This window comes from Euprymna scolopes, chromosome 18 (assembly GCF_053919585.1).
Source record: "Euprymna scolopes isolate OS-2025 chromosome 18, ASM5391958v1, whole genome shotgun sequence".
Classification (NCBI taxonomy): Eukaryota; Metazoa; Mollusca; class Cephalopoda; order Sepiida; family Sepiolidae; genus Euprymna; species Euprymna scolopes.
In genome coordinates, this window is record NC_136499.1 from 133,861,519 (window position 1) to 133,887,054 (window position 25,536).

Below are 25,536 nucleotides of genomic sequence, written 5' to 3' on the forward strand. Positions count from 1 at the left end.
GTCAATAAATAATATATTCAAATTTAAAACAAAAAAAAACAACCGTAGTGTTTTTTAGGATTTTACCTGTAAAGTTTGAAGTTTAAAACCTTTTTTTTTTTAACCACGTTATTTGTTTTTTCTTTTTTTTTAAATGGGACCTTGGTCCTTGCTCCTTTAATTGAAAAAAAAAAATTAGGGCTTGAATTACATTTTTCGAGGAGTTATAAGCTTGGAAAGACAGGGGGTCGAATAATTCACACCTCCCATTTTGAAATGTCTATTATAAGTAAATAATTAATTTATGTACCAAAGTCTTATGTATCACAAATTGAAGAGAAAAGGTCAATAAATAATATAGTCAAATTTAAAATAAAAAAAGTACTGTTTTTTAGAAATTTACCTGTAAAGTCCGAAGTTTAAAACCTTTTTTTTTTTTTAAAAAAACACGTTTTTTTTTTTGTTTTGTTTTTTTAATGAAACCTTGGTCCTTGCTCCTTTAATTGAAAAAAAATTAGGGCTTGAATTACATCTTTCGAGGAGTTATAAGCTTGGAAAGATGGGTGGAATTATTCACTATTTTCACGAAATTTCTGACACATCTAGAGTAGTTAATAATCACCATTAACCTGAGCAGTGGTGGTTGTTATTGCAGCTGATTTCAAGGCAGTTGTCAAGGCAGACGAAACATTGAGATTCAAAAGAGTAAAGAGTTAAAAGCTTCTAATTCCTGGAATTGTTTAATTTAATTTTTTTTTTTTTAATTAATCTAAAAATAATCCAATTTTTTTTTTTTTTTTGAACCGTTGAATTTTATAAACATTCTAATCCTTTAACCGTTTAATTATTTTTTTTTTTCAAGGTCTGTTCCCTATAGTAATAAATGTTCGAAAATTATATGAACTGATTCTTTTTTTAATTCTGTTGTTCGAAATTAACAACTCGGTACCTTATTCAAAAGGGTTAGGTTTTCCCTCGACACCGGTATTAGACACGCCGTTCTCCTGAACTCAGAACGAGGCTGGAAATAGGAGTTTACTAATTTTATTAACCAAACTGAAATGGTTTAATATTTAAACGGAAAAAAAAGTCAGTTTGGTATACCTTTTTGGTATTTATTTATTTTTTACATAAGTCTTACTCACCATTCACATTGGAAATATCGACTTTAGTGGGTTATCGGGTATGCTTACTCCGAATAAACACCCCAACCACCCCATATTAAGGACGGTTTTTGGAATAGACACCCCAACCTTGTTAGCATACACGAAAACCTATAAAAGTTGGCATGTCGAATGTGAACGATGAGTTGGACGTAATGTAAAAATATACCGAATTATAAACGAAAAGAAATTAAAATTTCCGCTCTAGTAAAACAGCATTTTCCGCAAGTTTTATCAAAAGGGTAAGTATTACTTCACAAATTTAGTATCTTTTTAGAGCATTTGCAGAATATGGTAAAAATGTAAGAGAGATAACTACATTTACTTGGATAACAGAACGAAATAATGATTACACCGTGTTACGATGATCTAAATTTATTGTGCTCTGAGCAGAGATTAGATTTTAGTAGGCACCGCCAAAACTGGGGGGGGGGGCAGGTCAGTACTTTTTGACGGACCGTCTTTTTAAAAATCTACCAAAAATCAGGTAATTATCCGATCAATACGAAATTTTCAGCGATTATTAGGAGAAGAATGAACTTTATAACAGTGTACTTATTTTTCATAAACGATATTTATATATATATATTTTTTTGCTTACAAACCCCCCCTTGTTTTGAAGTGGGAACAAATATGCTTAAAATAATCATCTGAAACTGAACAAAACATATTGTGTTGTTGTAACGGACAGAATTATAGATTAAAAAAAAAAAAAAATTGTTTGCATACCTTATTTTGACGCCTGAATATCAGAACTTCGATTGTGTTTAATTATCCCGCTTTTGAGTTTTGAAGTGTGAAATTCGGTGAATATGTTAAGTAAAATAATTAATTTAAGTTAAGCAAAACAAAAAAAAAAATTTTTTTAATATTTATACGAAAAAAGCCATTTTAAAATTTTTGATAAATAAATTAATTTTTTTTTAGCGAGCCGAATAATGCATGACCATTATTAAACAGGGCATGCTTTGAATAATCGATACAAAAAATAATTCGATAAATATTGTGCCCTTTGTGTTAAAAATAGCATCATTTTTTTCGATCTCGTTTGAAAACGTTTGCCGCCTTTCGACTACGGTGGACCAAACGCGCTGAAATAATTTTTTTTTTATTCTGCTTTAAATTGCCCCCCCCCCATTTTGGGGAGCCTGGCCCCCACACACATACACATTAAAAACCAAACTCATACAAATGGTCACCCATCTGGTACTGGCCAGCCTCAGCTTAATAATACATTGAAATTTTCGTCACTGAAAAATAAGTTTTTTTGGCCTGTTTGGTCTTCCATAGTTTTCTTCTTATCAAAAGAAAACGTAAACAGAGTCGATCTGAACTCTACGACGACGCGAAATATCTGGTTACCTATATGAATAAGTGGAATTATTTGAAATTCAGGTACTTATATTATAATATTTTGCATATTCTCTTAGAAAATCATCCTAAATCTTAGTTAGACAATAAATAAATTAATTATTTCAAAAACCCTTTTTTTTTTAATATTTAAGTACGTTTTTTGTGCAAGACAAAAAATGTCAATTTTTAACTTTTTGGGAAAATTTAACATTTAAAATTGAATTAAAAATAGTAGAAAAAGTTTTACATTATTCTGTTTTCTATATGATAAAATTCAGGGTTTTATCTTTCTGGAAAAAAAAAGTTACTCAGAAATAATGGATTTTAATAAATGTAATTTAGTTTTAAAAAACAACAACAACTTGATTTTGCGGCCATTTTTGGCGGTGCCTAGATTTTAGAATGGCGATCACTTTCTTTTATAAAGTTTACATAAAATGAGCACCTATTTATTGGCCATCGCCTTATAGTAGAAACTAAAATTTAAAATTCCAAAGTAAAACGACAACAACAACAATTATTTTTAAGAAATACTATCATTACGCAGCGTCCAATTTATAATTGATTCTAAGAATAATTGATAGCAGAACTAACAGCAGAAACTTAATGTAGGAAAAAATATTGGTAAATCTTTACAACCTAACCCAACATAGTTTACCGTCTAAAAAATGCAAATCTACTTTTCAAAAATCTTAATAAAATATTTGCAAAAAGGAATTAAAATAATAATAAATATTTAAGATTTTAGACTGGGGATCACTTTCCTATATATATTCACCGTAGAATTGAGCACCGATTAATGACAAGTTAATAATCAACAAGATGTAATGGTTCACAGTTTCTAATTTTATGGAGTGGGGGAGACTATGTTCGTTTTTGCTTTCTTATATTTCTTTTTTTTTGGGGGGGGTACATGTATCATGTATTACATGTTCTAACTATTCTGTATTTTCACCTAACAATTTAATAAACAAAAGATACCGTAAAATATAATGGAGCATAACTGAAGTGTTCCTGGTTTAGGACAACAAAATTAAAGAAATTAAAAATGAAAAAAGAATTTGTCTTTGCAAGCCAACAACCGCCAGGTTCGAGATCACCACTGTCACCAACCTTTGTCTGTCTGCCTCTCTCCAACCTAACCTGTCAACTCCTTTTATACATGTCTCACACGTGATTTCATGTGATTTTGCATGACTTCCACCAGAGCACACCTTTTAAAATTATGGGGGGGGGGGGCATCTTGATTTCTCTCTCTCTCACCCAACCTCGCCCGACACACACGTGGTAAGACTTCTGTTCATTTGATCTTTTTTTCCCCTTTCTTTTTCTCCTTTCCTTCTGCTAACTTTAAAAAATATGCCTCCCTGATCTGTGGATCATATTTCGTAATCCCTCATCCACTGTGCCGGTCATCTTTCCCTACTTGGTCTCTGAGGTATCTCGCCATCCTCCTGCTGCACATCACTTTCTACTGTTTCATTTTCGATTGACCTGATATCAAGAATATGTCTCGGTACTAGGTCTACCGCAATGTTGTTGCTAGTACTATTCCCGATTATGCGTCCTCTGCTCCACTGTGTGGTACATCGCACCCCTGTGGGCTTCATCCATACTTCATCACCGAGTTTGATGGTCTCTGTTGTCTCCGTCTCCCTGCTTGCCAACTCAATCCTAGGATGCCTCCAGGAGTATTTGAATATTGACAGGTGTGGAACTATCCCTTGCTCTTGCCCCCGATTTATACGACATTGTACCAATAGACAGCTTGCTCAGGTGAGGTGTTCCCTCTCTCTACCACTGCCTTTATTGTCCGGTGGTTTCTTTCCACAATCCCTTTTTCCACTGAGTCTATAGGCAGCTCTAAAGAATTGATGGACATTCCGTTTCTTTAGCACATCCACAACTGTTGCCGATCTAAATGCAGTACCTTGTCGGTTAGAAGCTTTTGCACCGGACCGCGCTCCAGAAACACCATATCAAAGGCTGCTGCTATTTCACTGCCCATTACAACTCGCAGTCTTTCCGTAGGGCAGAGCGCCTGGGGCCACAGTCGATCATCGTCATGTAAAGCCCACCCCTGTAATGGGTGACATCAACTGTGAGTGTTTCCCAGGTTCTAGTCACACCTAGTTCTCCAGCTTTGTATGCCCTTGGAGCAGGGTCAGTTGACTGACACTTGTCACAAGTCCTGATCACTTGCTTCACTTGTTCCTTTGGGACACTCAGATCACTTTTCTCACCAGGTACAATGACCTCTCTACCCCCATATTGTGCAGATTCTGCAACTCTTGCACCCCAGAGTTATCCAGATGAGTCACTGCAGCAATATGCTCTTTTGTTGTCACAAGCTAGCTTTTTCTCACTCTTGTGAGAGCATCCGTTTTGTTCTTCTCAGAGGCAACCATGACTATGCGCAGCTTCAAAGAAAACTCCTGCATCAGCTCAGCTAGCATCCTGAGCCTGCGCTTCACTAGCATCTCTGCTGCCCCTTTCATTCTTGTTCTTTTGTCATATGGAATCATCGATTTCTGCCAAGCAAATACAGTGGCAGAGTCTGTTTTCACACAGATGTTATGTGGTCCCCATTTTAAAGCCAGATTCACTCCTTTGGTAACTGCATCCAATTCTGCTACATTAATGTGGCTAGCATCATCCTTCTTCCATAGCCAGGCCGCATCCTCCAGAACCACTCCATGCACTTCCAAGACAACCCCTGTTACAATACTGCTTGCATCACACCACACGACTCCATCCAGTGTTCACGGCATATTCCACATTCCCCGAATTAGGTCTTGTTTTCCCACTTCTTTCAGGACCTCTTCAATCAATGTGGTCGTTCTTCCTCCCACTCTACCTTTGGCATGCCTTTTGATGTAGCTTTGTGCTGGTCTAAGCCAGCTGGCAATAGGGTAATGCCCAATTAGCCTGCCGCATATCGAAAAAAGCTTCCGCTTGTTGAGCCCTTCTTTCATTTGTGGGATCTCGTTTCTCCTTCAGAACTCCAGGCCACCCGATGCATTTTGTTTCAGCTTTAGTCCCAAAGCCACTCCCCCATCCAATTCTTCCGGTGCTTTGGTGACCAACCCAAACTTCTCCAAGTGAACCACGACCTTTACAGTCACCAGAGTTCCATTCATGAGGATGTTGTCAATATATGAGCTCATGGCACCATCTCCTTTCCCCATTCTTTTGAGAATCTTCCTTAGAATGGTTGACATGATCTTGGGTGCCGAGTTCAGCCTGAACCCCACCCTCGTAAGGCAGTAGGTTCTGCCTTTATATCTGACCAACTGGTACTTCCAGAGTTTCTTGGCAACGCGGAGTTGCAAATAGGCAGATTTTAGATGGACCAATGTAGAGGCACCGTTCATTTGCTTCCATTCTCTGATGGTCTCACTGCATATATCTATAGCATCACCCCCCAGTATGGCACTCAACGTGTCGGTTCACTTCTCAGAAATCTAGTACTGGTTTGACCTTTCCTTTTTGTTGGTTGTAAAACAACCATTAATGGCAAGATGCCCGATTTGATGTCATTCATCCATAGCAACAGTATTCCCTCCTCAATCCATCTGTCCACTTCTCATTCAAAATCCTTTCTTACTCCTCTTTTGAGACCCTGTTTGTTAACGTTTGTCGTTCATTCTTCCATGTCCACTGATTCCCGTCGAATTCTGCTCTAAAATCCGGATCACTGATTGATATTCATTTCTTTTCTCCAACCTGTTTGATTCCTTCATTGATCTGCTCTGTTACTGCGCATCCAGCTAGTCCAAACCTCACACCCTGCCGATTGAACCACCTCGGAAGTCGGCATATTACATCAATTCCGACAATTGCTTGGACGTCAGGCACCCGGTGATCAGTGACACCTGCATGTACTCTCATCCGGTGATCCTCAATTTCAATTGTAACAGTCCTCCTCGCTCAACAGTTCACTCATGATCCATCGAATGCCACTACTTTGCCCTTCCCTTTTCATCCTCTGACAAGGCTGGTGTGCACTATGGTAGTGGTACAGCCAGTGTCGATCAAGGCCACAGCTTCTTGTCCTTCCACCATGATTTCATGCTTGGGCATCTGCTGCGAGCACGCCATTATTCCCTCATCCTTCTGTGCTGTTGCCACCATTCGTACGGGCCCAGAGGGTTGGGTGCTTACTAATATTCTTGCAGTTGGGAGCAGATCACTCATCTAAAAAATCTCGATACCTGGGACCTGCTACAGCCTCTTAGAAATCTCCTCCGGGAACCTGGTAATGAATGCCATCTTTGGTACATGATTCGCTACCTGTCTCCGAATTCCTACTAGTTCCACCAATCTTTTGACTTCATTTGTGTACACATCGACAAATTCCCACGCCCACCTCTTCTCTTTTAATTTGTTGTATGCCTCAAACGGCCCTTCCGCAAATGCCAGGATCAATCTGGCTATGATCGTCTCAGCGTCCTCCTGTACATGGAAGCTCAGCTCCAAATATAGGGCTAGTGCGTCACACTCCAGGAACAACACTATCACTGTGGCGATGTCACCTATCTTTTGGAGCTTTGCCACTAGGTCCACTTTCTTTAACACTTTAACGGCTGTATCATGTTGTTCAGGCCGGTAGCCATTGCCAAAATAGCTTGAAGTGTTCCTGGTTTAGGACAACAAAATTAAAGAAATTAAAGAAAAAAGAATTCATCTTTGCAAGCCAACAACCGCCGGGTTTGAGATCACCACTGTCACCACCTTTCGTCTGTCTGCCTCTCTCTGACCTAACCTATCAACTCGTTTTATACATATCTCCCACATGACTTTGTATGAATTGACATGACTTCCACCAGAGCACACCTTTTAAAACTATGGGGGCCATCTTGATTTCTCTCTCTCTCACTGAACCTCACCCGACACACACGCGGTAAGACTTCTGTTCGTTTCATCTTTTTCCTCTTTCCTTCTGCTAACTTTAAACAACAATAACAAAATTTTGCAAAAATATCACTGTGATATTTATTGAGTGTGTTTCTACCAGTATTTTACTTAAGCCTAAGATCATATGGTATCACTAGAGGAATACTTCACATAATTAAATCCTTCTATAATAAGAGAACAATCCAATTTGTCTTTAATAGTCATACATTTAATCAATATGATATAAATGCGGGTGTACCTCAGGGGTCTATCCTTGTACCTTTATTATTCCTAATATTTATAAATGACCTCTCTGATAAAATTATCTCTGAGATGGATATATTTGCTGATGACACCACACACTATAACGGCTACGAGAGGAAAACAAATGAGCACATATCTAAGAAAATGGTAGAAACACTAGAGGAAGACCTCCAATCTGTAGTGGAATGGGGACAAAAATGGATTGTCACATTCAATGCTGCTAAGACTAAGCTTGTTTTCTTTAATAATTACAAGAAACGTTCTCAATCACCAATAGCTATGGCTAAAGATGCATTACCTGAAAGTATGTTGCTTGAATCTGTGTCACATAGAGAAATTGTCAACCTCGATAGCAAAAACAATCTACCCAGTGATTTTATATTATGAGTTGATACAGGTGAATTTTAGTTAGAATCATGTTAGTAATTTGTTAGTGAGACATTCATTGAAGAGACGAAACGCACTACTGAAAAGAGTGTTACTCAATGGTAGTGGGAGGTTGCAATTAAGAGTAACGGTGGCAGTTACAAAGTCAAATGGAGATAACTCGTGTTTACTCCATATGTAACATCTCCGGTTTTTTTACTGAAAAATAAAAGTATTTTTATTTTTTAAATTTTCTCATTTAGTCTCTGTGTCAGGCTGGACGTTTAATTGGTCTCCCTTTCTTTGTGGAGTTTAGTATTATTTTGTTTTCTGAGCTTGTTTTTGATACGGCTTGTTTTTGACTATTTTCTTGTTTAAATATGTTTTCATAGTCATGTCTGACTTTAAACTTTTGATTTTCTTTTGTTTTTAAAATAACGTTTGTTACGCTATATATATTTTCCTTGTTCTGTTTTTATTAGATACTAGCGGGGGTTGCCTGAGTGTTTGGAGGTGTGTGTTCTCGGGCGGGGGTGGGGGGTGGGGGGGGGTGTTAATCAAAACATAAGAATAAGCGAAGTAAAAAACACTAAACTAAAAAACAAAGGAAAACAGAAAAACGAACGTTAAAACTTGTTTAAAAAATCTGAAAAATAAAAACAAAAAAAATGTGAAAAATGGCTTAAATAATTCTGTTTCAATATTAAAATTTAAAAAATCGCAAAAAAGACATCTCACATCACGATTCGAACCCAAAACTTTTAGATAATGAGGCCGCGCTCTAAGCAACTGAGCTAAGATGACGTCGCCGAAATTGTGTCGCTTTTTCAAATATTTAAAGTAAATCAGGTTACGACGTCGTATGACGCATGCGTAGAAGCAAATTCGTCATGAGAGGAGGGTTTTTGCTGACCCCCCCCCCTGTAAAAAAGTGATGATTTCAGGGCGAAAAAATAACCGTTTTTAGCCAATTTTTCGATATTTGTTGGGCGAAGGTTGGAAGTTTAAAATGATACCGATCTGGTGAAAATTTGTGACCAGTGTGGAAAGTTTTGGCGAGACATACAAACACACAAACACACATACATACATACATAAATTTTCGCTTTTATATATATAGACTAGCAGGAGGTACCCGGCGTTGCCCGGGTGTTTGGAGATAAATCAAAACTCCAGGGGGGGGGGCTAAAATAAAAAAAAGTTTTGGTAGGTCAGTATTAGGGTCGAATCCGAACCCTTGAGGCAAAGTGTGAAAAAAAATCATGCGACGTTAACCATTGGGCCACCGCGACATACAAACGGAAACATGTTTGAATTTATTTAATTACTTAGATTTGGCAGGTGCACGTTTTTATGACTTAATGAGGTCAACTTTGACTGCGGGGTTTTTCATTTACTGCGAGAACGCTTTTTTTAGGTGCACATTTTAATGAGGTCAACTTTGACTGAGGGGTTTTTATTTTTATTTTCACAAGATGTGTGTTGGGGGGGGGGACCAGCTCCCCTTGTCCAATTTGAATAGCAATTGTTGTCTGATATAAGGAAAATATTTCCACATTGATCAAAGCTGATTGCTTTCAGACATTTCCGGCGATGTCGGCCGGAAAAATACCGCCAGAATTAATGTTGCTTTTATTATACGAAAAAGCCTAATCCACATGCGGCGAGGAACAAATGTTGAATATTTATCTTCCCGAAGTCGAGCAAATTAAATAGACAGGCGAGCTCTGTTGTTAACGCAGAGATATTACGATTTATATGTGATACACACATTTTCACTTTTACATATGTATATGAACGAGGCTCTTTTAATTTTTTCACAATCTTACCTTTTAGGTTTCATTTTTTTGGGGAAAGAATATGGACAGTATTGTCTTTCTTTAATTTTGGTAGTTCTTTGAACTTTTTATTTATTTCATGGTTTTTCATTGTTTTGTTATGCATGATATTTGGAAGATTTGTCCTTAGCGTTCTTTTCATCAACTGTTGGGCTGGTGACGGGGTTTTATCTTTTAATGGTGAAGTCCATAACGCTGACATTGCTAGGTATAGGTGTTGTCTACTTGTCGATTTCTTTAATGTTCTTTTAATTGTTTGAATGTTTCTTTCTGCTAAGCCATTGGACTGTGGGTAGTTCGGACTTGTGATATGCCTGAAATCCCAATCTTTAGTAAATTGTCTAAATTCTGATGATCGGTACTCGGGTCCATTGTCACTAATCACTATTTGTGGAATGCTAAATTTTGCAAAGGTGTTCTTTATTTTATTGATCCCCGTACTTGAATTGCAGTCATCAAGTTTGTGGATATCAAAATATCTTGTCATATAGTCTATTATCACTACATATGCTTTACTATATAAGTAAAATACGTCTGTCGTAACTTTGGTCCATGGTGTTACGGGTATTTCATGGTGTATTAGTGATTCTGACGGTTGTCGGTTTCTGTGATCTAGAAATGTGTGCATGTGCTAACCATTTCTTTTATTTGATTGTTTATGTTAGGGCAATATACGACCTCTTTCACTCTTGCAATGCACTTTTCCATGCCTAAATGTCCAGTATGGATTTTTTGTAGGGCTTCCTTCCTTAGGGAAGTTGGGACCACTATTTGTGTACCTTTCAATATGTCCTTTCACGACCGATATGTCATCGCGGACTGACATATATGGTGCTATTGTGGGTGGCATGTCCTTATTTTCTGGCCAAGTTGATGTCGCATATTTCATGAACATTTTTAGTGCTGGGTCTTTCCCAGTTTCCTCACGGTATATATTGAGTTTTTGGTCGCTAATTGGGTATTGTTTTATAATGGTATGCATATATTTGTCCATTTCTGTATCCGATATTTCTTGTTCGCTGTCTGATACTATGTCCATCTGGTTTATTTCATGCATTCTTTTTATCAGTCCTAGCTCTTCCACTGTTTCTACACCAATTACTGCATTTGTATTCGCCACAATGAAATGTGAACTTATTTTTATATTTTTATTTTGTAATTGTATAATGCAGCTCCCTATCGTGGGAATTTGCATGCAGTTGTTGCCGTTTAATTTTATAGACGTTTTCTTTAATTCTGGCTTTGGTTCAATAGTTTTATATATTTTTGTTGGTAATATGTTTACTTCAGCACCTATATCGATTTTGAAATTGATGAGTGTTTCGTTGCCTCGAATCTTTACTTTCCATTTCTCAGTTTGTAGTGCGCCTACATTTTTTTCCAATATGGCGTCCATGTTAAAATGGTTTTGCTCCACGTGGTCTGAATTGTATGAATGTTTGACATTGTATAGTTTTGTTCTTTTTTGTTCAACACATTTGAGCGAAATGTCCTTTTTTACCGCAATTTGTGCAGTTTTTATTGTATGCTGGACAGTTTCCTTTCTGATGTGACCCAGCGCAGTAGGTACATGTTTCAATCCATTGTTGTGTTTTGGCGGGGTTTTTGTCTTCCCGTTTGAACATAACGTTGGAAGAGAGCTTGTTTTTCTTCAGATTGCGAATTGTTGAAATATTTTCTGTTTCGCATGTAGCATTATCTTGGATTGTCTCTTCGTTTCTTCAGCACTCAGGCCTGCTTGTATCGCCTTCTGTAAATCCAGTGAAGGTTCTCTGAGCATTCTTTCTCTAAACATGTTGTCATTAACGCTACAAATTAGAATGTCTTTTATTAATCTTTCAGTGAAGTCACCAAATTCACATTTGTTTGCCTTTTGTTGTAATTCCCTGACGTACTCATCAAATCTCTGTGTTTCTTTCTGTTTGCAAATGAGAAATTGATATGTGAGAAACATCAGGTTTTTTCTTGGTTGGCAGAGCACGTCATATTTTTCTATTACTTTTTCAAGTTTAGCTTCTCATCGTCATTTTCAAAGTTGAACATATAATATATTTTCCTTCCCTCGTTTCCTATACAGGTCAGCAATATTGAAGTTTTCACCTTCTCTGGTTTCTTGTCCGACTCTGTAGCTTGCAGGAACAATTGAAATTAGTTTTTCCAAGTTTTCCATTCCTGTCCGAGATTATCCAAAGAAAAATTTAATTCTTTTGGATGTGGTAAAAATTCAATTTTTTTTTTTCGAGAAGATATTGATATACAGCTGTAAGTGTTGATGGTTCGATGTTTTATCCTGACACCATTTTTTATTATGGGTTGATACAGTTGAATATTATTTAGAATCATGTTAGTAATTTGTTAGTGAGACATTCATTGAAGAGACGAAATGCATGTGGTATCGTAACGAGCAATTTATTTACATTGAATAGAAACAAAGCAGTTTACTACTAAAAAGAGTTTCACTCAAAGGTAGTGGGAGGTTGCAGTCAAGAGTGAGAGTGGCAGTTACTAAGTCAAAGGGAGATAACTCGTGTTTACTCCATATGTAACAAGTGAAAAGCAATAAGTTTTTGTCCTGTGAGATCTACAGCTAATGTACTAACTGTAATTTCACATAGAATCAGTAAATCTACTGATAGGGTTTTCCTCTCTAGAGAAATTGCTCCTGTCATATCAAAAGCATTTCATACGGTTTAGCATAAAGGTCTACTTCAGAATATTTCCATCTATGAAATATCTGGAAATATTTTCTCAATCTTCGAATCTTTTCTCTTCAATAGGTTTTTACAAGTAGTCTTTGATAGGCAGAAATCCAAAGCTCAAGGTATTTATGTAGGTATGGATTAAAGATCCATGCTAGGCCTAACTCATTTCCTTATCTTCATCAATGATTTAAATCACATTCTAAGTAAATTCATCAATATATATGTAGATAATACTACAATCTATGGAATACTTCAAATTCCAACTATGACTAAGATTTCTCTAAGTTAATCTACTCTTAATTTGAGTATGTGGTGTAATGTGGAAAAAGGTGGATGGTTAATTTTAACACATCGAAAGCCAAGCTTCTATCTTTTCATCATAAATGCTCTGATCCCCACCTGCTTGATATGAATAGCTCTCATCTCAAAAAAGCTCTCTCTTTTGATAAGTTTATGGACCTGACCTATACTGTTGACCTGAAATGGAAAACTTACATGAAATCTGTTGCCAAGATTGCCGGAAAAATTGTTGCATCATTTTACTGTCTCATAATGTATTTGCAATCTTCTACTTGTATAAGAATGAGATACATCTTAAAATGAAGTACTGTTGCAATATCTGGGTAGGCGCTGTCTGGACAGTGTCCAAAACCAGCTCCCTTGAGTCAAAAACATGCTTAGAAACAGTATGTGATGCCATTCTTTCTTATCTGCAAGCTCTTTCCCACAGAACATACATTGTAAGCCTGCCTTTTCTCTTCTTTGCTCTTCAATCTCTGGTTCCCCCTCTTGAGAAACTTTCACAAAAATCACTTGTCTAGCAACAATCAAAATCAACAATTTCCCTCACTTACTATCTTTGCCTAAATCTAAACACAAATTCTATGACTAAACCTTCTTTTCTAGAACCATCCACTAGTGGAATTCTGTTCAGCTGACTACAGCATTGTAATCTTCAAGTCCAATGTAAACAAGTTCTTGTTGAGCCGTCTTTTTAAACAATCAAATTATACTTCACTAGCAGAACATGTGGAAATTCCACAGTGGACTCTTTCATATGTAATATATTGATGTAAGCATTTGTGGATGTCCAGTGTAAATGGAGACTCTAATAGAAAAAAAAAACCTGGACTGGATTCTTGGTAACATTCTCCGCTCTAACACATTCAGTCCGGTTTTCGAGAACTCGACTCGGCTCAACTCGATGCCAACCTTTTCACTGCCAGCCTTATATTGTCTCATTCATGCCAATTAAGACACGATCAAACCTGATGATTTGTCGCCTTTCTGTGTCCCGTCAGTCAGGTTTCGAGTTCACACATGGCACCCTTAGCAGTCCACCTCCATGACTGCAGTCACATCAAAATTTTCCCTACACTCCCCCCCTGATCTCATGATCATAAACTGGGTAGGGAAGTAGTATCTGTCTTTGTCGGATACTCCTTAGCAAAAGTGGGGTTACTCGGCTAGACACAGCTAGCCCACGATACTCAGCTAGACACAGCTAAATTAATTTTTAAATTTCTCATTTAAAAACGACTTCACATTCAAGTTGACTGAATCGCATTGTAAGTTCTTTTAACAGTGACGACTTTTTTTTTTCAAAAACAAAACAAAAAAAATCCGGCTTGAATTGTACTCTCAGCAAAATAACTCTTTCATTTAAAAAATGACACCTTTTTTCAGCACAAGACGATTACATTTTAAATTCCACATTGAAAAATAACTTTAAAATACATACAGGTCGTCTGAATCACATTTTAAGTTCTTTTAAGAGTGACGACTTTTTTCAAACACAATAAAATCCGACTCAGATTGTACTTTCATAAAATAATTTTCATTTAAAAACGACACATTTTTCTTTTCAATACAACAAGATTTCATTTTAAATTCTTTGGTGAAAAACAAATTTAATGCACACAAGTCGTCCAAATCGCATTTTAAGTTCTTTTAACAGCGAATTTTTTTTTTATAAACAAAATAAAATCCGACTCGAATTGTACTTTCATAAAATGAATCTATCATTTAAAAAGACCTGTTTTTTTTCTTTTCAGTACAACAAGATTTCAGTTTAAATTCCGCATTGAAAAATAACTTTTAAATACATACAAGTCATCTGAATCACATTTTAAGTTCTTTTAACAGCGACCATTTTTTTTTCAAACAATAAAATCTGTTTTGAATTGTACTTTTATAAAAGAATTTTCGTTTAAGAACAACTTTTTTCTTTTCAAAACAGCAGGATTTCATTTTAAGTTACTCGTTTAAAAACGACGACTTTAATGCATACAATCGTCTGAATCACATTTTTAGTTCTTTTAATGGTGACGACTTTTCCCTCAAAAACAAATCTGACTCAAATTGTACTTTCATTGAAATGAATCTATCATTTAAAAACGACACCCTTTTTCCTTGTCAACACAACAGGATTTCATTTTAAATTGTGCATTGAAATATGACTTTAATACATACAAGTAGACCGAATCGCATTCCAACACGTTCATTTGACAACGATAGTTAAAGAAATCAATAACAAACAAACAAAGAGACAAAAAAGTCCGATTCACTTCATATCGTCAACCATCGCAGTTTGACATGACTCATTCAATTCTCCATTTGAGAACGCTTTTCAATTTTCAATGCAACTTTTAATTTTCCAGATTCAACAAGAATCATTTAAAATTTCCCATTTCATCTTGGCCGCATCAGCCCCATATTTAAAGCTGAAATAGCTTCTAATAGAAAAAAAACCTGGACTGGATTCTTGGCAACATTCTCCACTCTTACACGTTCAGTCTGGTTTTCGAGAACTCGACTCGGCTCAACTCGATGCCAACCTTTTCACTGCCGGTCTTATATTGTCTCATTCATGCAAATTAAGACGTGATCAAACTTATTGATTAGTCGCCTTTCTGTGTCCCGTCGGTCGGGATTCAAGTTCGCACATGCCACCCTTAGCAGCTAGCTTCCATGACTGCAGTCACACCAAAATGTTCCCTATATATTCATATACTGATATTATTGTAGGTCTTTTGATATATTTACAGAACTTTTTAATAAAACTAATAATAATAATAATAAATAAATGGTAAATTTTTACGACGTGCCCCAGTGTATTATAAATACCCCAACCTCCCCATGTTAAGAACAGCTTTCAGAACACCCCAACCTCAAAAGCTGTTCTTAACATGGAGAGGTTGGGGGATGTTTATTACGAAAGCCGTTCTTAGCATGGGATGGTTGGTGGAATGTTCATACTATGTTGGGGCAGTTCATAAAATAATACCAAATAAATAAACCGATGTTATAACTGAAAATTTTGGACGATGTCAATTAAAAAAATACATAATTTAAAAAAATTTTAAATAAAATTATTATAACCAAATTTTTAATGCCAGAAACAAATATAAAATTACTGACTTGTTCAGATTTTTGCGACCAAGATTAATTTTTATGTACAGTGTGTGTTTTTTTAATCTTTCTTTGTACATTTTTAATACAATTCAGTATTCATTTAAAGTGCGATGTATGTAGGTGGTCAATGGAGAAATCCTTCTAGACCGAGGCAATTTTTATGCATGATAAAATCACAAGTATAAACAATCGAGATTAAAAAATATATTTTATTCACATATCTTTTATAACTTTTATTTTTATAAAGATGAAGTGTAGTATCCCTGTTGTGTAGCAGGGGTACATATTGGGACATTCAATGGGGACTTGTAATACGGGGACTCAGAACAGATGATAATGGTGATGACAATTCTGATGGGAAGATATATATTACATCATGATGACGACTGTGACAATTCTTGGAGGTTTCATATTAATACGGACTGGGAGATATATGATGCAACAGTTCTTATAACACATATTAGAGGAGGAGTGATACATTATTGATGATGGAGGAGGTCCCATAACTTGAAGGGGTTACACAAAAGTTGTTACAAGATGCTGATAAAAACACATTTACCTTTTTGTTGTAAGGAATGACGACATGAGACAACACTTACAAACATAGTTGGTTTCTTTATTCTTCAATCGACCGATCAGTGATGTCAGGAATTCACACTTTGATTTACATGGTCTATTTTCCTCCCTTCGCTTCTAAGGTGCTCTGCTCTCCAACTAACTATCAGCGTGTGTGATCTGCTCTGAATCTCTGATCCTCATCAACTCTTAACTGATTCTAACCTTGAACCCTCAGATTCTTATATTAAGAAATCTCCTTTGTTTATGACGTCAGCAGTGTGTTTTCTAATGTGACTACTTTCATGTGGATTCACAAATGTTTGTCCAAACAAACTTTTGGCAAACCAGAGAATGCTCAATTCTAATTCTAACCTATTTTTAAACAATATATTTTAACTCGCATTGTGCATTCATTTTACGGACATATTTTATATCCAGATTTCTGAAAGAATGGGCAATTGACTTTTTTTCTGATAAACAATATTTAACTATTTCTAATAGAATTAACAACGGACTTAATTTCTAACATTACATTTTCCATTATCTTTAACACTTGCCTACAGGGTTTAATTCTAGCCTTATCCTAATATCATTTTCACTTATCTAGTATCTCTTCTTACTTAGATAAGAAGGAGACAGTCCTTTCATGTAACATCACAAGATGCAAATCTTTTTATAATTATTATTTTTAGTTACAAAAAATGCTATTTGCTTACTTCTCCACAAGGGTAAATTAAATACAAGTTTAGTGCCCGAAATTATCAGATTTTAATGTTTTGTTATTTATATAGTTCATTCTTTTTATTTTTATTATTATTATTATTATTATTAGTTTTATTCAAAAGTTCTGTAAATATATTCAAAAACGCACTCAGAAAGATACCTGTTTATTTAAATATATTTTGTTAAATTACGTTTGTTTTGTTACTTACATAAAAAAGGTTTGTGTAAATAGAAAAAAAGTTTTTTAAATATTTAATATTAAAAAAATGTTTTGTAAATATAAATTTTTTCCTTTAATCTTAAAAAGTTTTGTAAATATATTTTTAAAAAACCTTGAGTGCGAACATTCGACCATGTCTGCTATTTGACGTGTTTATAAACAACCAACGGCAATGTCAAGGTTAAACAACTGGTGTCATTTGAAATGTGCACCAGTATTCATCTTCTGCTACAGGGTATCTATTCTTTACTTGGTCTGAGGAGAGTTCAAAAATGAAGTAGCCCAAGGAATGCAAGTAGTGTTTAAGGCTTTCCGGTATTTATATATTGTGTCGAGCGCCCATTTCACATCTATAGGATCCCCAGGTGGCAAATAGGGGATGACTTTTCAGATATAGAGGTAAGCTGTTAATACCAAATAAGTGGTTCCTGATCAAATGGCAGCCTACTTAGAGGGTGTATGTGGTATATGTCCTGGGTAGGGTTATCCCAATGAAATGCATGCAGATGCCTGTTGTAAAGTGTGAACTTGGTGAGTATAAGTCGCCATAAAAGCGTATTGACTAATATATATATATCTGCCCAGATGTGTTCATTTGATGAAGGCCAACAGTATTTGCACAGAACTTTGGTTCAGGGCCCATGTGGTTGGTTGGTCACATTCTTAAAAGAGTATCTCCCTTATCCTTTCTAATCAGATTGCAGGATGGCCGGTTGGTTCGTCATCATCAGGTCTCGTCGTTGCACCCCTGAGCTAGCACCTCAATCCCCAAATGAAAAAAATTCAGAACGCATTGTCACGGAACTAAACATGACTTCAGATATGGCAACTGAAAATAACACACATCCGCAGACTCTATTGACACATGGGAATTCGCCTGATTATAAGCAGCCAGATATAGAAGTGAGTGAACATACTCCATTATCCCAGCCATGACAATCAGGCTGTACAATAAGACCATCAAATCGTTTTAATTTGGATTGACTAAAGATTGAACAATTACCTTGTAGTTTTTCTTAATCTTGAAAAAAAAAAGAAAAGAAAAGGTATTTTAATGGTCATATACTGAGGCAGAATAATCCTTGACCTCAAAAGTGTCACAAGGGCAGTCTACCCTGACCTTTTTTTTTTGGGGGGGGGGAGATGTGATGTACATATGTACACGAGGGACAATAATAGCCAGACATCGGGGAAAAATCTGGGACTTTCGGCTCGGGCTAAAAACAGAATGCGTATGCTTATGGCAGAGTCTCGGCTGAATAAAGTCTCAAACAACCCCTGCATTTGTGTTCTTGGTGAGAAACACTACATATATATATATAATATTTTAGTTAAAAGTCACTTTGTGTGTGTAAGATTTTTTCTTTATAGGTTCTTAAATGGCTCAGCCTTTCTTTTTCAAATTGCACACAAATCTAATTTATATGTCTAGCAATGTTCTTAAATATGTTTTATACATAAATTAATCTGATAATTATCGAAAATCGAAAAAATCCGATCTTAAAAATAACTTTTCTCTTTTCTAGATAAAAAAGAATATTTTTTATGGGGAATATTTTCCGTTATACCGGCCAAGGGATATAATAAAATCTCAGCATATCATTTCTTCTTAAAAAAATAAACAGATGTATTATAATCTGGAAGTATAGTGGAGCATTCGACTACAGACTGAATGATCCCCAGTTCAAGCTCGAGTGAACCTCACCATTTTATTTTAAGTTATTATTTACATATTACTTATTATTATTTAAGTTGAATTTACAATAAAAGAAGTACGATTTAAAATCGTCGCAAACAATTTCTCTGTTTGCATCCCAGGGCATTCATCATCAGCTGCTGTCATCATTATTATTTTTTTTTTCAGTTTGAATTAGTCCACTGGGCAAATTATTTTTTGTAATATATAATAATCAATAGAGGATTGATTTTATAATAATTAATATGCAACTGGGGTTGTGTCACAAAAATAAAAACAACTTATGGACTGCTGCTCCTCTTTTCTGTGAAACTTTTGCACTGATTCTCTCAGAACAATAAACTATAAAAATGTTGATTGTCTTACATAAACGTTCACCATTTTAAACAAATCCTTTTGTTAGTTCTCAGACAAATTAAAAATTTACTTATTCAAGACATGCAATTCTAACAAGTGCACTAGAAGATGAGGTGGTTGCAACAGAGGCAAATGAAACTATTACTGGCAGCCTCTAGGCACAAAAAAAAACTGTTATTTGCTTTAGTATTGAAAATTCACAACATTGAAATTTTGGCATTAAGTTAGGCATACCTTCCTGTTTTTTTTTCAAATGAGTAAAATAAAAGGAGGTGTTTTACTGTACTGGTGAAAGTGGACAAAATTCATGTACAGTAGTAGGGTTTGTCATTTGGTCAGATAATGCCAAAAATAATATCTCTACATAAAGTCATCTCTCATTGGATTATGACATTAAGTTTCTTCATTGTGACACACTTGCATCACTAGTCAACTTGTATGCTCCAACACTAAATAGCTCTGAAGAAGTTCTGTGCTGTCCTGCATAGGGACAAACTCATTTTCATGGGTGACTATGCTTTCTTTCTATTTGCAAAGAACAGAACCTCTGCATTTAGCAAACATGCTATTAACCTGATCATGCACGGTTTCAATATCTTGCCACTAGGTCATTATAGAAAAAAAATCTGAACTCCTATCACATGCTATTTATCTGATCATGCAACCAATATGTACAAAGCTGCTTTGTTAACAACATTATTATATGAATCAGAAACATGGACATCATATCAGTGATAAATTAAACTTAATGTCTTCCAAAAGAATTGTCTGTGGACAATATATAGTGTTTCTCTCTATGATGAATCACAAACATCGACTTATTTTCCAAATGTAATATTACAGGAATTGATAGTTTTCTCATGCAGTCACAGTTCCGCTAAGACCATGTATTGAGAATGAACGATGAGAGAATTCCTAAAATGCTGATGTCTTAAAAACTTGATGGCAGAGTAAGGAATATTGAAAGGCCTTTGTTGTAAGACAAAGATAAATTGAGAAGCAACCTTGTGCCTGTAAACATACAGCCATGATATTTTCAGTTGACCATGTAGTGGGGGTGCATATCGTTTCAAGTGTAAAATGAGCTAAAAGTCACCACTTGACAACAATTGCTCACCCACACAATGTAAGAGAAAATCATAAGATGGCAGTATGCAATTACTCATCAAATGCTTCCAATACCTATACTTGCAGTTGATGTGCATTATAATGCAAATCACTGTCAGGATTGAAATGTCACTAATGATTCAAGAACCACTGAAACTGTAACTACTTATTATCAGAACTTCATATCGGGAATATGATAGAAAAGTCAATTATAATCATATATATTAATGTTTATGTTGTTCTCAGCATGATGAAATCATATGTGAATTCTAGGTATAATTTTCTGACTATAACATAAGCAACACCTGTATCGATTGGTGTCAACTTAAAAAGATATCTAATTCATTTTCTAATGTGTCTCATATAGTTTTAAGGTTAAATTTATCTAGAGTTTGAGTTCAATCCCATATTGACAATAATAAACTAACAAAATACTAAATGGTGAAAGACAATACTAAAAATATTTATTTAATTTATTTTATATTTTCAGATGTTCCTGCTTGAACAATTATTGTATTTTAATGGATTACCATTTTCTTTAAACATTATTCTATAGAGAATTATCGACTTATATGTGGAAGACAACAGAAACATCTGTGTGGAATGTATTTCATGGAATTCTACAATTAAGCATTCTCTGAAATAATATTGAAAATCACTCATCTTAAAGATAATATTTATATTAAAAAGACAATATTCTATGCAGTATGGGAAACTATAGCACTAAGAAATATCTCTTACAGACGCAAGACAAAATAAATGCTATATTCTAGGAAACTAGGTTGTGTTTCTCAAATTTGTGTGAATATCTGAATTTAGACATACAATGCAAGCAAAGATGTCATATTATCTACAACTACGTTGATAATCCAATTTTATTCAAACATGCAGGTACACAATGAGGAAAAGCCATATTCTTGTGAAGTGTGTGGATATTCTTGTTCTCAAAACTACGACTTAGTGAGACATATAAGAACACACACTGGTGAAAAGCCACATTCTTGTGAAGTGTGCGGATATTCTTTTTCTAAAAAATCAACTTTAGTGATTCATATGAGAACTCACACTGGGGAAAAGCCACATTCTTGTGAAGTGTGTGGCTATTCTTGTTCCCAAAAATCACGTTTAGTGAGACATCTGAGAACTCACACTGGTGAAAAGCCATATTCTTGTAACATATGTGGATTTACTTGTTCTTCCAAATCACATTTAGTGGTACATATTAGAAATCACACAGGGGAAAAGCCGCATGTTTGTGAAGTGTGTGGATATTCTTCTTCTATGAAGTCAACATTAGTAAAACATATGAGAACTCACACTGGAGAAAAGCCACATTCTTGTGAAGTGTGTGGATATTCCTGTTCTGACAAATACGATTTAGTGAGGCATATGAGAACTCACACTGGTGAAAAGCCACATTCTTGTGAAGTGTGTGGATATTCTTGTTCTAAAAAATCAAATTTAGTGAACCATATTAAAATTCACACAGGGGAAAAGCCACATTCTTGTAAAGTGTGTAAATATTCTTGTCTTGCAAAATCAACGTTAGTGAGACATATGAGAACTCACACTGGTGAAAAACCACATTCTTGTCAAATATGTGAATATTCTTTTTCTGTTAACTATGATTTAGTGAGACATATGCGAACTCACACTGGAGAAAAGCCACATTCTTGTGAAGTGTGTGGATATTCTTGTTCTGCAAAATCAACGTTACTGAGACATATGAGAACTCACACTGGAGAAAACGAGAAGAGAAGACGAGAGAGAACTTGAATGCCTACTAGACGCTTTCCTTCAGTATCTAAGGTCTCTCTGTACAGGGATTTGTCAGAGCAACCTGGCATGAGGATTATTTTCCCTAGAAGTAAACCTTGATCGAATATTCAAAATCACATAGTATTCGCTGCCCAAATAAGATCTCCCCACAATGGCTTACTCACATTAGCTTTTACAAGGAATGGTGCACCTTCTCTAAGTGATGTTACTTCAAAAGCATGAAGCTGAATACTCCACCAGACCCGATAAATTCTTTCTCGGAATCCAGTAAGACCAAGATACCAGAAAAAAGATATACAACATATGAAAATGGTTTATTGGGGAGAGGAAAATTGTTCTCAATTTCTTTTCTAACTCAGTGGTTGAGAGATAAAGAACTTTAATGGAACGTTCGAATATCTATGTATCTCATATATATTTCAAGTGTTAGCTCCAAGTAGTGGGCCCCTTGATTTCTGAGAACTTCAACAGAAGTAAAATAAAACAAAAAAAAGGGAAAAGCCAGATTCGTGTTAAATATATGCATATTCTTTTTCTGTAAAATATGATTTCGTGAGACATGGAACTAACACTGGAGAAAAGCCACATGCTTCTGGAGTGTGCATATGCTTGTTTGAAAAAATGCAATTTAGTAAGACTTATGAGAAATCACATCGAGAAAAGAGCTTGAATGATTACTAAACACCATCCTCGAGTGCCTCAGTTCTCTCTGTATAGGGGTTGTTCAGAAGAACCTTGCATAAAGATACTCTACCTAACATAAACCATGAGTAAATATAAAAATAATTTTGTATTATCTCAATATGATTAACCCACATTGACACATGAGAAATTGTGCAGCTTCACGAAGTGATATTAACTCAAGTAACAACATTAAGCTGGATACGCGACCAGACCAGATAAACTCTTGTACTGGAATCTATAAGACCTAACAAATATATACGATACATAAATAATGAATTAGGAAGAGGAAAATTTTGTTCTCAAATTCTTTACTGAGTGTTTGTAGGTAACAGAACTTTAATGAAACCACCTGTGAACCACCTGGCAACCACTTGTAAAGTTTTGCTGGGATATAGCTATTATACAATGTGACACAATGAAGAAAATTTGTAAAATGCTGAATAATGTAGCAGCAAATAATGACTGTATATGCAAGAAAGAACAGTTGAAAATAAGTCATACACTGTTTTGACTATGGAATCTCTACTGCTACATACTAGTCCCCAACGATACTGGACTGAACAGAGCTGAGAGGGAGAAGATAACAAAATACAAATGGCTTATGTATAATATGAAAAGGAATTGGAATCTTAAGATCTCCAACACTCCAGTTATTATGGGAGCAACCAGACACAGTAAAAATAATTTCAAAAGCTACTTGTTGAATATACTCGATTAACCAAGTGCAACAGTAACACAATTAAGTGCTCTCAAAGGAACGGTGAGAATTTTAAAAAGATATTTTTGTTGGCGTAACTGAAATAGTGGGAAAATGTGTGACATCCAGTAAGACACCTCATCCCCTTAACAATAAAAAACGATTAGAAAATTATAACATGAGAAAAATAATATTATTGTGAAGTGAGAAAAATCAGTCAACCATATGAGAATTCATGCAGGGGAAACCGTGAAAGATGTTTATATTTATGTTATAGACTTGTTCTAAGAATTTGCATGTATTCATATAAATAACTTCAAGTTAGACAGTATTATATAGACAGAACCTGTTTGACAAAACTATTGTAAAAGATTATTGTCATAATAAAGTAGAAGGGGAGATTATAAAACCATATGAAGAACTAAAGAATATTTTTAAAATGACGTCACCTCTAAAAGATATAAACATTACATTGTTGTGAGTAAATGGCTTTATTAAAATCTTACAAAGTACTAGCACTAAATAATGAAATACTTAGACACACTCTCAGGAAGACCCAGATGTTATGAACAACAGCAACTGTAAAAGGTGTATTCTTAAAAGAACTTCGGTAATATGGCTGTTACATTTAAATAAAGAAAAATAAAATCCAGGTCGGCATTTTTTAACAAGCATTTATTACTATTACTTTCAGCACCGCTTAAAAATTTCTCCCATTGTCACATGTTCATTTTACCTGGCATGGTTCTCCCTCCTCCAACTGCATGCAGGTATTAGGCAGCTACTTTTCTCCTTCACATTTACACATCCATTTCTTTTGACATCGACTTCCTTTCTCCCTTCGGTTTACACGTCAATTCCCTTTGATGTCGACTTTTTTTCTCTGAGCACATATTGCATTTTTTGTCTCCTTTTTCCTTCTTTTTTCATGCATACTTTTTATGTGTGTATATGCACTATATTACACACTTTCACTTTCCAAAAACTTCTTTACAAGAATTTAATTAAACCTGCCTAACACAATAAAAGAATACAACAAAAGAAAACTCAAAAGTTCATAGTGTAAGATATAATTAAATCCCAAATAAAAATGTCTTATATAGTGTGTTCCATTTTATACTATTTCGTCAGAAGTTCCTTTTGTTTTTCATTTGTAAAAACAAAAATTCCGTTTTCTTTTAATTATTTAAAAGCAACGTTTTAATATGTTGGAAGTGAAAAAAATCAGAACTTTTTACATAGCAAGAATCTATGTTTTTTCAGAAATTTCACTGAAGCAGTGTTGAAGTGTTTCAGCTTGGTTATCCAAGAATACATGTTTTTATGTTAAAATATTTTACAAAGTTAGTCAAATCATTGCTAGGCCGAATCAGAGTTTTCAGTCTTTGATATTATTTAGTTCTGGGTATGTAAATTCACTAAACTGAAACGGGTTATTTTTATTTTATTAATAAAGTCATGTTTTACTTCTTGATAATCTTCATAACACATGTTATAATGTTACATTTATATATTATATAATTTTTTCGTGTGAAATTTTTCCGACCATCTTTTTTCTTATTCTCTTACATTAACCCTCGATTTCCTCAATATCCTATTAGTCATAACATTTATATATCACCTTGCTCAATGATATATATTTACGCAAACTGCCCAAATAGTTTTCTTTTGGTCAAAAATTTTTCTTTGAAACCCTTGACAAAACTAGTTATAATATTGTTCCTAGTCCTGATTTATTTA

At 35.0% G+C, this 25,536-nt stretch overlaps 1 long non-coding RNA gene across 1 annotated transcript; it reads left to right on the forward strand.

Moving 5' to 3' along the window:
- The first annotated feature begins 991 nt into the window (after window positions 1–991).
- LOC145297848 (uncharacterized) lies at window positions 992–24,467 on the forward strand. Its single transcript, XR_013870344.1, has 2 exons — window positions 992–1,384; window positions 21,127–24,467. It is a non-coding gene; the product is annotated as an uncharacterized LOC145297848 (long non-coding RNA).
- The last annotated feature ends 1,069 nt before the right edge of the window (window positions 24,468–25,536 follow it).